At 36.0% G+C, this 12,304-nt stretch overlaps 1 protein-coding gene across 1 annotated transcript in view; it reads right to left on the bottom strand.

Annotated features, from left to right (window-relative positions):
- The window catches only part of LOC123547363 (spermine oxidase-like), a 94,587-nt gene that overhangs the window by 67,244 nt on the left and 15,039 nt on the right, over window positions 1-12,304 (bottom strand). The gene's annotated exons all lie outside the window — the stretch shown is intronic.

The following is a 12,304-nucleotide window of genomic DNA, read 5'->3' on the forward strand; positions in this document are numbered from 1 at the left end:
AAAATGAAGGTCAGAGTTATGGGACTTACTGCTATCAACTGGTTTTATAACCCCGAAGACACATGTGAAGTTTCAAATCAATATCTGCATTAGTTTTGGAGATAATAACTTGCATATAAAACTTTAACCAAAATTTTCTAAGTCTAAAAGGGGGCATAATTTGCTCAAAATACATGTCAGAGTTATGGGTCTTGACCCAGTGAGGTTGGTAATTGATCTAGAAAAAGAAAAAATAAGTTTCAAATCTATATGCCTTTTAGAAATAGCTGTATGTACTTGCACGCAAAACTTTAACCAGAATTTTCTAAGTCCAAAAGGGGGCATAATTTGGCCAAAATGAAGGTCAGAGCTATGGAACTTGCTGATATCAACTAGTTTTATAACCCCGAAGACACATGTGAAGTTTCAAATCAATATCTGCATTAGTTTTGGAGATAGTAACTTGCATGTAAAACTTTAACCAAAATTTTCTAAGTCCAAAAGGGGGCATAATTTGCTCAAAATACATGTCAGAGTTATGGGACTTGACCTAGAGAGGTTGGTAATTGACCTAGAAAAAGAAAAAATAAGTTTCAAAGCTATATGCCTTTAATTGATGGCTGTATGTACTTGCATGCAAAAACTTAACCAAGGTGTGACGCCGACGCCAACGCCGACGCCGAGGCCAGGGTGAGTAGAATAGCTAGACTATTCTTCGAATAGTCGAGCTAAAAACAAGAGCTGTCCGTAAGACAGCCAAGCTCGACTATTCGAAATATTGTCACAGAAGCAGGAAATTATTACCCAAAATGTTAAATATCAAAAGAGTTTTAAGTTCGAAAGGGGACATAATTTGACCAAAATACATATCAGAGTTATGGGACTTGATGTTATCAACTAGTTTTATAACCCCGAAGAAACATGTTAAGTTTCAATTCAATATCTGCATTAGTTTTGGGGATAGTAACTTGCATGTTAAACTTTAACCACAATTTTCTAAGTCCAAAAGGGGGCATAATTTGCTCAAAATACATGTTAAGAGTTATGGAACTTGACCCAGCGAGGTTGGTTATTGACCTTGAAAAAGAATAAATAAGTTTCAAAGCTATATGCCTTTTGGTAATAGCTGTATGTACTTGCACGCAAAACTTTAACCAGGATTTTCTAAGTCCAAAAGGGGGCATAATTTGGCCAAAATACATGTCAGAGTTATGGGACTTGGTGCTATCAACTAGTTTAATAACCCGAAGACACATGTGAAGTTTCAATTTAATATCTGTAGTAGTTTTGGAGATAGTTACTTGCATGTAAAACTTTAACCAGAATTTTCTAAGTCCAAAAGGGGGCATAATTTGCCCAAAATACATGTCAGAGTTATGGGACTTGACCCAGTGAGGTAGGTAATTGATCTAGAAAAAGAAAAAATAAGTTTCAATTCTATATGCCTTTTAGTAATAGCTGTATGTACTTGCACGCAAAACTTTAACCAGAATTTTCTAAGTCCAAAAGGGGGCATAATTTGGCCAAAATGAATGTCAGAGTTATGGGACTTGGTGCTATCAACTAGTTTTATAACCCCGAAGACACATGTGAAGTTTCAATTCAATATCTGCATTAGTTTTGGAGATAGTAACTTGCATGTAAAACTTTAACCAGAATTTTCTAAGTCCAAAAGGGGGCAGAATTTGCTCAAAATACATGTCAGAGTTATGGGACTTGACCCAGTGAGGTAGGTAATTGATCTAGAAAAAGAAAAAATAAGTTTCAAATCTATATGCCTTTTAGTAATAGCTGTATGTACTTGCACGCAAAACTTTAACCAGAATTTCCTAAGTCCAAAAGGGGGCATAATTTGGCCAAAATGAAGGTCAGAGCTATGGAACTTGCTGATATCAACTAGTTTTATAACCCCGAAGACACATGTGAAGTTTCAATTCAATATCTGCATTAGTTTTGGAGATAGTAACTTGCATGTAAAACTTTAACCAAAATTTTCTAAGTCCAAAAGGGGGCATAATTTGCTCAAAATACATGTCAGAGTTATGGGACTTGACCCAGAGAGGTTGGTAATTGACCTAGAAAAAGAATAAATAAGTTTCAAAGCTATATGCCTTTAAATGATAGCTGTATGTACTTGCATGCAAAAACTTAACCAAGGTGTGACGCCGACGCCGACGCCGACGCCAGGGTGAGTAGAATAGCTAGACTATTCTTCGAATAGTCGAGCTAATTAAGAAAACTGCTTTTTCATGTTTGACGTCGCCTTATAGGACCTCGACTTTGAAAAGGTGACTTATTTTGCCTTTGCAGGCTATGCTACAACCCCTCTGCCGTCATTTGTTAGAAACTACAAAATTTTGTACAAAACTGAACATACTTTTACACCCTAAGGATCAAAATTACATAAAAGTTATGCACAATATATATCAAGACTGAGAGGTTACAAGAATGAGTCTGTCAGTAACAGAATGTTGCCTGTAACATACTGACAGGATAAGTGTGAATAATTTATGCATTCACCTTGCAGACTATCCCAGTTACCTTGGAAGTTGGCAATCATACTTAGTTCATATTGTAATGTCTGGCCTATTATCCAGCTGACATATAATCAAATAAAGGAAATCAATCATTTAACTGGCCAGATGAACCCTATATAAATAACTATAATCTTCAGTGGAATGTTCTCTTAACACTACAATAGAAAGAGAGACAAAACTGTGAAAAGCCGCTATATAACCTTACAGGTAACAGACTTTTCCATTCATAAACCAACTCTGATCAAAAAAGTCATTCCTCCACTCAAGGAAGGTATCTTTTCCCCTATTCTGACCATTTACGATGGTGGGGGTATAAAGTCACTCATTAAATAGTTTCAGTTCCTTCAATGCTTCTAAGGACGCTTGGTAAGCCGTAAGCACGTATTCCACTGCGACTGACAGGAAACAATACATCTAAATTTATTCATCCTGCACCTCTTTTTCATGTGGCGAGGTTACAGGTTATTTATTGAGAGCAGTGATTCCAGAAACACTATGTTATGTAACATCAAATCCTACAAAAACAAACATGGATAATAGAAAATTACTGTGATCATTTGTCTAGTACTTGTCCTTCATCTTGGACAGAAGTAAAAACTGTAATCAAAATAAAACCTTAAATGCCATCTACAGCCAAGCTCTTCTATTGGTAAATATTTTTTTCGTAGGACGGCAACGGCTATTAGTCATTATTTCCAATACCATTTCAAAATTATGAATGAAATACTATATCGTAATTTATTCATGCCAGGTATAAAGAATAAACATTTTCAATAATTATTGGTATCTATTTTGAAAGGAAAAAAAGGATGCTTTGATCAAGCATTATCTATCAAACAAGGTTTTATCTTTGCACCTAAGTCAACCAGGCTTTTTATCTGTGTAATCAAAGATAAACAAGCAAGCCTTTTAACTGTTTAAATACAACAGGATAATTTCTATTTGCACAAGCCTATATAACAATCTACAAAATTTTTTGAGGAAGAAAACACTCAATACAAGGAAGTATTCTTGAAATGCACATAATTATGGTGTAATGGCCATTTTTGCTTTTGTCGACACTGACACAACAGTAATTCTGTTCGTCATATGGTGGCTCTCTGGCTTTTGACGGTGGAGAAATACCCCAAATGTCCCTACGACCATTATCTTAGGCAAGGGCAGGCACCCAGGTGGCTTCCTCACATGAAAGAATTCTACATCCTAAGTGAGGTTTCGCACTCACAGTGGTGATAAGTGTGGTGGCGTTCAAGTACATAATGGTCTAGAAGTTACTTTTTACCAACACTATTCTGTTCTATGTTGAAAAAGTACAAACTCAAAATTAATGTTTTTTCTCATTATTCCCTAGACAAAAGATTTTATCTACATATATTTTTATCAATTTCTAAGAATATCCTTTATCCGTCTCCAGGGAAATTATTCACAATGTTAAGCTATATAGTAAAAAAAAGTCAAATATAACAGACTGTGGTATCCTGTCTTTTATATCAGCTGTGCCAACACAAGTTCCTCTTTAAAAAAAAAGTACTAGTGTCTTGCGAGGAGGGAGACTGCGACATCAGCTGCATTCAAAACAAGGCAGTCTGAAAGACAGCTAAATCCCCCGCCACTGCTATGGATAGTGAAAGGGTAAACCTTTGATTTTAGCTGTGACCTTGACCTTGGACTGACATGGCTGACTCATGAATTCTGCACAATGTCTTGATGAGGTGATCATTTGACCCAAGTTTCATGAAAATCCTTCAAGGGGTTTAGGAGATACAAAGCTAAAACCTTTGACCTTCAGTTGTGACCTTGACCTTGAGTTGACATGGCTGACTCATGAGTTCTTGATGAGGTGATCGCTTGACCCAAGTTTGATGAAAATCCTTCAAGGGGTTTAGGAGATACAATGTGGACACAAAATGGAAGGCTCAAACCTTCGACCCTTAGCTGTGACCTTGACCTTGAGCTGGCATGGTTGACTCATAATTTCTGCACATTGTTTTGATGAGGTAATCATTTTACCCAAGTTTTATAACATTCCTTCAAGGGGTTTAGGAGATATAGAGCGGACACGAAATGGAAGGCTCAAACCTTTGATCTTCAGTTGTGACCTTGACCTTGAGCCGACATAGCTGACTCATAAGTTCTGCACATCGCCTTGATGAGGTGATCGTTTGACCCAAGTTTGATGAAAATCCTTCAAGGAGTTTATGAGATATAGAGCGGACACAAAATGGAAGGCTCAAACCTTTGACTCTAAGTTGTGACCTTAACCTTGAGCCGGCATGACTGACTCATGGGATCTGCACATCGTCTTGATGAGGTGATCATCTGACCCAAGTTTAATAACAAGAGCACCGCCTTGCGGGTGCTGACGCTCATCTGATTTTTTTTGTATTATAGAAATATTGTCCTACCCATGATTTTCTAAGTCTAAAAAGGGCCATCATTCTTGCAAAAAGCAGGATAGAGTTATGTTTCTTGATGTACAGTGTCCACTTATGATGGTGAAAAACTGTTGCAAGTTTTAAAGCAATAGCTTTGATAGTTTATGAGAAAAGTTGACTTAAACATAATATTCAACCAAGAAAATGATTTTTCTAAGTCCAAAAGGGGCAATAATTATTGCAAAAAGCAGGATGGAGTTATGTTGCTTGCTGTACAGGGTCAGCTTATGATGGTGAACAAGTGTTGCAACTTTCAAAGCAATAGCTTTGATAGTTTAAGAGAAAAAGTTTACCTAAACATAAAACTTAACCAAGAAATCTGATATTTTCTAAGTCCAAAAGGGGCCATAAATCTTGCAAAAAGCAGGATGGAGTTATGTTTCTTGCTGTACAGGGTCAGCCTATGATGGTGAACAAGTGTTGCAAGTTTTAAAGCAATAGCTTTGATAGTTTAGGATAAAAGCTGACCTAAACATAAAACTTAACCAAGAAAACTGATTTTCTAAGTCCAAAAGGGGCAATAATTCTTGCAAAAAGCAAGATGGAGTTATGTTTCTTGATGTACAGGGTCTGCTTATGATGGTGAACAAGTATTCCAAGTTTCAAAGCAATAGCTTTGATAGTTTAGGAGAAAAGTTGACCTAAACATAAAACTTTACCAAGAAATCTGATATTTTCTAAGTACAAAAGGGGCCATAAATCTTGCAAAAAGCAAGATGGAGTTATGTTTCTTGCTATACAGGGTCAGCTTATGATGGTGAACAAGTATTCCAAGTTTCAAAGCAATAGCTTTGATAGTTTAGGAGAAAAGCTGACCTAAACATAAAACTTAACCAGGCAACGCCGACGCCGACGCCGACGCCGACAACCGCTCAAGTGATGACAATAACGCATCATTTTTTTTCAAAAAATCAGATGAGCTAAAAATCCTTCAAAGAGTTTAGGAGATATAGAGCGGACACAAATGGAAGGCTCAAACCTTTGACCTTGAGTTGTGACCTTGACCTTGAGCCGACAAGGCTGACCCATGGGTTCTGCACATCGTCTTGATGAGGTGATCATTTGACCCAAGTTTCATGAAAATCCTTCAAGGAGTTTAGAAGATATAGAGCTGACACAAAATGGAAGGCTCAAAACCTTTGACCCTAAGTTGTGACCTTGACCTTGAGCTGGCATGGCTGACTCATGAATTCTGCACATCATCTTGATGAGGTGATCATTTGACCCAAGTTTTATAAAATTCCTTCAAGGGGTTTATGAGATATAGAGCGGACACAAAATGACAGGCTCAAACCTTTGACCTTGAGTTGTGACCTTGACCTTGAACCTACAAGGCTGACTCATGGGTTCTGCACATCGTCTTGATGAGGTGATCATTTGACCCAAGTTTCATGAAAATCCTCCAAGGGGTTTAGGAGATATGGACCGGACACAATTTTGTTACAGACGGAAGGACGGACGGACGCAGAACATTCCTATAATCCCTCCGCCACGGCAGGGGATTAACTAAACTGAGCTGCTCAACTCAGACCTTGTCAACAATGTAAATTGCCCATCTGTTGACAAAAGTTTTACCACTTTCAAGATGGCGGGGCAACATCAAGGCACTGTTACACTGTAACAGCAGCTGCTGCATTTAATTTGCCATAACCGGAGCCCACAGCTTTTCTATTCTAGATTCAGAGGTCAACGTTATAGACACTAAAGGTCCATTACTAAGGGAAAGTGAGTTGGCATTTTTTTTCATAGCCAGTGCATAGACTTCTGCAAGACACTAAATAATGAAGATTGGCAGGTCAAAATTTACAGAAGGTCTTTGGAACTCAAAGAAATGTATGTGTATTATGTTGAAATTTCAATGAATCGATAGAATGACCCCCCAGGTCTTTTTAACTTTCTTCATACTTCATAGAAAAATAATTGTACATATACTGCGATTTATTTCGAATTTCTACATACCAACTTTCATTTTCCAATAAAATGAAATAGTTTCTGTGCTTTTTAAAAGAAATTAAAATGTTCACTTTCCTTAGTATTGGACATACCTTTTTAAAAAAATTTATTTCAAACTGTTAATCTATTTTTGGGCTGTGATTCAGCAGTTTAATGAGTCCAATTTCAGCCCTAGAAAAAGGTAGGTATCTTGCCCCAAAACAATGCTTAAATTTGCTGGTGTGAGAAAAATAACACTTAAATTTTGTTTTCCAAGGTTGTGAATTTTGCTAAGAACTGGTTTGAACAATAACAGTGCAAGAAGTGCATAAGATAAAAACTTTAATGGTAATTCAAGAATCGTCATATCAAATACTGTAGGGTATTTCGGACAGATATATATTCGGATATTCTGGTTTCTAACCTGTAGAAGTGGGATACTCTTAATTATTCAGTTATATTTCTTTGTTTTAATCTATTTGATACAGGTATGTAGTATGACTTCACCAGAAAAATAGACAGTTTACCAAATTGTGTAAAAACGAATTAAACTTCTTCTTTAACTTATTTATTAACAGAGTTAGAAAAACTTTTTAAAAACGAAAAATTGGTAATAAATGCAAACAAAAAACATGTAAAAAAAACATGAGAAAAATAGATGCCATAAGGTGTGCACCCTGTGAAATAATATTTTCCGACCTAAACAAACCCTCTCATTAGGAAAATAATGCAGTTTTCTCCCCAGCAAGGACCAAGACTCGCCCAATTACCCTAACAGGGATTGAAAACCATAATGTTACTTAAATACAGGTTGGTAAAAAGCAAAAAGAGAAAAACAAGTGTATAATTTTACATGCAAATGCAACTGTGACTTCCAGAAACCATGTAGAAAGGATGAATTATGCTAAGAATTCCTTCAAGACTTCCTGAGCAAGATCAATGACCACTTATCTGATTTTTCCTTTATCGGTCTGTATAAATAAGAGGAAAATGAACAGTTTCCCTGCTGAAGCAATTATTTATACTTGCCAGTGATCTTTGAAAAAGTTATTTGTGAATGGGAAAGGCTTTAAAACTCAGTAGGAGACAGCTTGTTACTGGACAATGCCTTTTAAACACTTATAAGTCTTAGTTAAGTATAAGTGTTTAAAAGGCACTGTCCAGTTACAGACTGTCACCTACTAATTCTGCATCTATAAATATTTCTTCACAGAGAGAGACAAAATGCCTCCTAAATTGGTTATTTCTAAGGAAGATTTTCTCTGGGATTACTGTATTGTTTCATTATTTACAGGAATGCTGCAGTGAATGACATTTCATTGACCTTCCTTCAAATGAACTTGTACACTTAAAACATTGCCTGGTGCTCCAGGATTGGCTCTATCCGGTGGACTTCATGGTTGCATCTGAATTCAACACCTCTGATGCTTGAACTATTTTTATTTACTCTTTCAAGCAAGCTGAGGTAATACACATAAAAACATACTTCAAAGTTGCACTGATATCTTTTCAGTTTGCTCAAAATGGTCAGACATTTTTTCAAAACCATCAAAAGAAATGGGAGTAATATGACCTTAAATGTCGGTTAAGTTCCAACTAATCAAAACAACTTCATTCAACTTGCCTGCTGTAATGTTTCCTTGCTAAGCAAATAATCAAGAATTCTGTAAATTGATCACACACTTAATTGCAGTGGTAACAAATTACTGTAACAATAATAAAAGCCTTGCGGTAATACTTTGTTTCTTAGTTTACTCCAATATTCTTGATAAATTCGTACTGTCTTTGTCACTCTGCAGGAAATGAGGAAAAAACAGTCACGGATATATGTGCCTTTAGTTTGTCACACTTGTGTCATAATTATATAAAGTACTGAATCCACCAACAAATGAATATTGATAGGATTCAAGGAAGTAAAATTCAGCATCAAAGTCTAAACTGGTTTTGCTTTGGCGGACTTGCATCCTTAAGGTCATATGGGGACATTCCTGCTTTGAAATAGGAACTGATAGGAACTCTACATCCCTCACAGATTATGAATCAACAAAATGATTTGAATGCAACAACTAAGACATGATGGTCAGTCATATTCTTGCATCTTGTGTCCTAACAGTAAGTTTAATCCCTTTAATTATCATTCAAAGCAGCCAAACAGACTTCCGGAATACTTCGGCACGATGGACATGACCGGAAAATTTTGTCGCGGACCGCTGTTTCTTAACTCGGATGGGTCCAACTGACCAGCATTTATCGTACCCCGAGAACTGCAACATCTCGAACAATGCATCAAAATGGTGTCACTAACATATTATGCCGGGGCAGAACTGGGAAAAAAAAAGAAAGAGAAAAGCAACATAATTATGCGGTCCACTGACATTTTTTTATCGGTCTGGCAGATTTTTAGGCATTTCTGGACCAATGTCCGGCCATTTTTTCCAACTTTCCAGAAGTCTGGCCAAATGGCATGAATAGTGGTATAATATATTACCTTTTTGACAGAAGGAAGAATGCCCACAGCAGGCTAACTTTGTAAAGTTTTCAAAACATTAAAGTCCCAATGTGAACTTGATCTTGGGGCATTAAAAGTCAATAAATTGATATCATGGCCAGCAGGGAACATTCAATTTTGTTTTCAAAATGCATGCTGTAAGTTTCACCTTTTTGACAATTGCAGGCTTGAACAAAATGTCAGTGTCAAGTCACTTGGGGAGAAAAACATGCAAGATTTGTCAAAATTGAACTAGTGCCAGGCAGTAACAATATCTTGTTTACTCCTATAGTCTTAGAACATGGCAATTCATATCATGCATTCACCTATAGGAATTCTGGAAATGTCTGAAACCATCTTGCAGTTTGTGTTTTTGTTCTTCAGATTCTCTAGTTTTAACAGTACACAGCATTACAACACAAATTATCATAATGTAGTAACACATGATATAATCTTTTGGCATTAGCAGTTCCTTCTTGAAAACATTTAACAAAACAAGTTAGAATTCACCTTGCTGCACTATTTTTACTTTTAGGTCAATAACCTGCATCCTAAGGCTTAACTAAGTATTGCTGCTTTTTTTAGCGTATTTGTCCCAAGACTGGAGTATTTGTCCCAGGACCAAAAGCTTTTTAGGGTATTTGTCCAATTTTCAAAAGCATTTTAGAGTATTAATGTCCCATGTTTAAAAGCTTTTTAGTATATTTGTCCCATGTTTAAAAGCTTTTTAGCATATTTGTCCCATGATCAAAACCTTTTTAGCATATTTGTCCCATGATTAAAAGCTTTTCTGGAGTATTTGTTTCATTTTCAATCTACCTAAAAATTTACCAAAAATATTTTTTCCCCAGGATTTTGGGCACAAATTGGGGGTGCGCATTATACGTGGGTGCACATTATACACGAGTATCTACGGTATTTGTTGCATCATCATCATCATCATCATCATCATCATCATCATCATCATCATACACTTTCAAGCAATCATTATAGATCCTAAGGCTGTTTATAACATTGAGAAGTGTTATATTTATAATTTTCTATCATATATGCAAGGTTTTGTTTGACTATTTAACCTTGAGAGAATCCGCTAAAAGTCAATGAAACCCAAGGTTTCTCAATGTCACGAAATAGATATAAAAAAAAGAGTAAAAAGTCCCTTTGGGCATGTCGCTACCGTGGATATAAAACTGATGTGGTTACAAAATTTTTCCTTTTTTAGACTACAGGGATAATTGATCTTGTTTGGTACAGAAAAAGTATCAGAAAGAAATGCCTGGAGCAGTGCACCTGTTCAACCTGCACCTGTTCAACCTGTTTTTTCTCTTGAAAATCACGGTTTTAGAAATTCATCATTATATACATGTAAATTACGTTAATGACAATGACAATGCATCACTTAATTATTTGTAACTTTAAATCTGTCTTTACAATTTCAACAAAACGAACAGATATTTCTCACGAGGTGCACCAAGTTACATGTACCCATACATGTCTAATTATAGCTTATTTAATGAAGTGGTCTACTCATAGAGTAAGTAACATTTACATTAAGGTGAGTCAGTATGATTGATCTGTGCGAATTAGTAAAATATCATTCACAGAATTGGACAGTAGAAAAAAAATGACTCATAAAAAATGATCACAATCAACCCATGATACAGTCATACTATATTCATAAAATGTTTAACATGAGATTCAATAATTCATAATTATGATATAAACTGGATAAGCACTGTTGTTAACCTGCCTGGTATATAATTTCCCAATGTCACACTATAAAAGTGAACCAGCCCTACATGTTTGATAAACTGTCCATTGATCCTGATAACGCAGAAAAAAAGTCGGCACCAAAAAAAACAAGAGCTGTCGGAGGACAGCAACGCTCGACTATTCAACAGCCTTGTCGACTGAATGAATACGAAAGTTGAAAAAGGGGCATAATTTAAAAAAAGCAAAACAGGGTTATGGAACCTGCATAGTGCTTATCAGCTCATAACATAGGACAAGTGTGTGAAGTTTCAATCCATTCCCATTAGTGGGTACTGAGATACCAGCTTACAATAGGGCTGTGGATCATCGGCCAAGTGGCGATCCGATCCGATTCACGAGTCGGGACTGACGGTTCACAAATCGAACCACAGATCACCAACAACAACTTGCTAGGGGGCTTAAGAGGTGTTGCACATTTCATTACCTCCATGAACAGACTCAATCAAACCAAGTCTGCTATTATTGTTGTTTTTTTTTTGTTGCATTCTTTGCTTCAAAGGGATCTCCTGAGGTAAATTTTGCAGGTAGATTTCTATATTCGGCCATGTATTGCAGACGAACTAATATGACGTCAGCCATTAATATATTTCACAATATTTAGTAGCCATTTCAAATTTGTTTTATAAGAAAACATCATTTATTGGAAATAAATTGCTTATTTGTCTATATATTGAATTTAATTTATTAAAAGTTAAATGTTTATTCACTACTTTATCAGATTTCACATTAATTTTTGTTCGAATTTAAGACTGATGCTAGCTCTACCGAAGACATTTGTTTACATCCGGTTTAGGATCTGACAATAATAAATTAAACTCGGATTTGCAAGACAATTAATTGAAGACGTTTAATGTGGCTTTTATTTAGTTTTATTAATTAAATTTTATATATTGCTTGTAGTAATTAAAAAGATCGCGATCCGACGATCTGGACAATGACGAATATCCCTACTCGAACTTTTGGTCGAAATCGTGGATATCCGAGTACTCGGATACTCGTTACAGCCCTAGCTTACATATAAGAATTTAACCCAAAACTCCTAAGCTTAAAAAGGGGCATAATTTTGTAAAATGCAAAGTTGAGTTATTGACCCTTTGCACTGCATGTCATATCATGACAGTGAACAAGTGTGTGAAGTTTCAATCCTTTCCCATTAGTGG

Source organism: Mercenaria mercenaria, chromosome 9 (genome assembly GCF_021730395.1).
Source record: "Mercenaria mercenaria strain notata chromosome 9, MADL_Memer_1, whole genome shotgun sequence".
Lineage (NCBI taxonomy): Eukaryota > Metazoa > Mollusca > Bivalvia > Venerida > Veneridae > Mercenaria > Mercenaria mercenaria.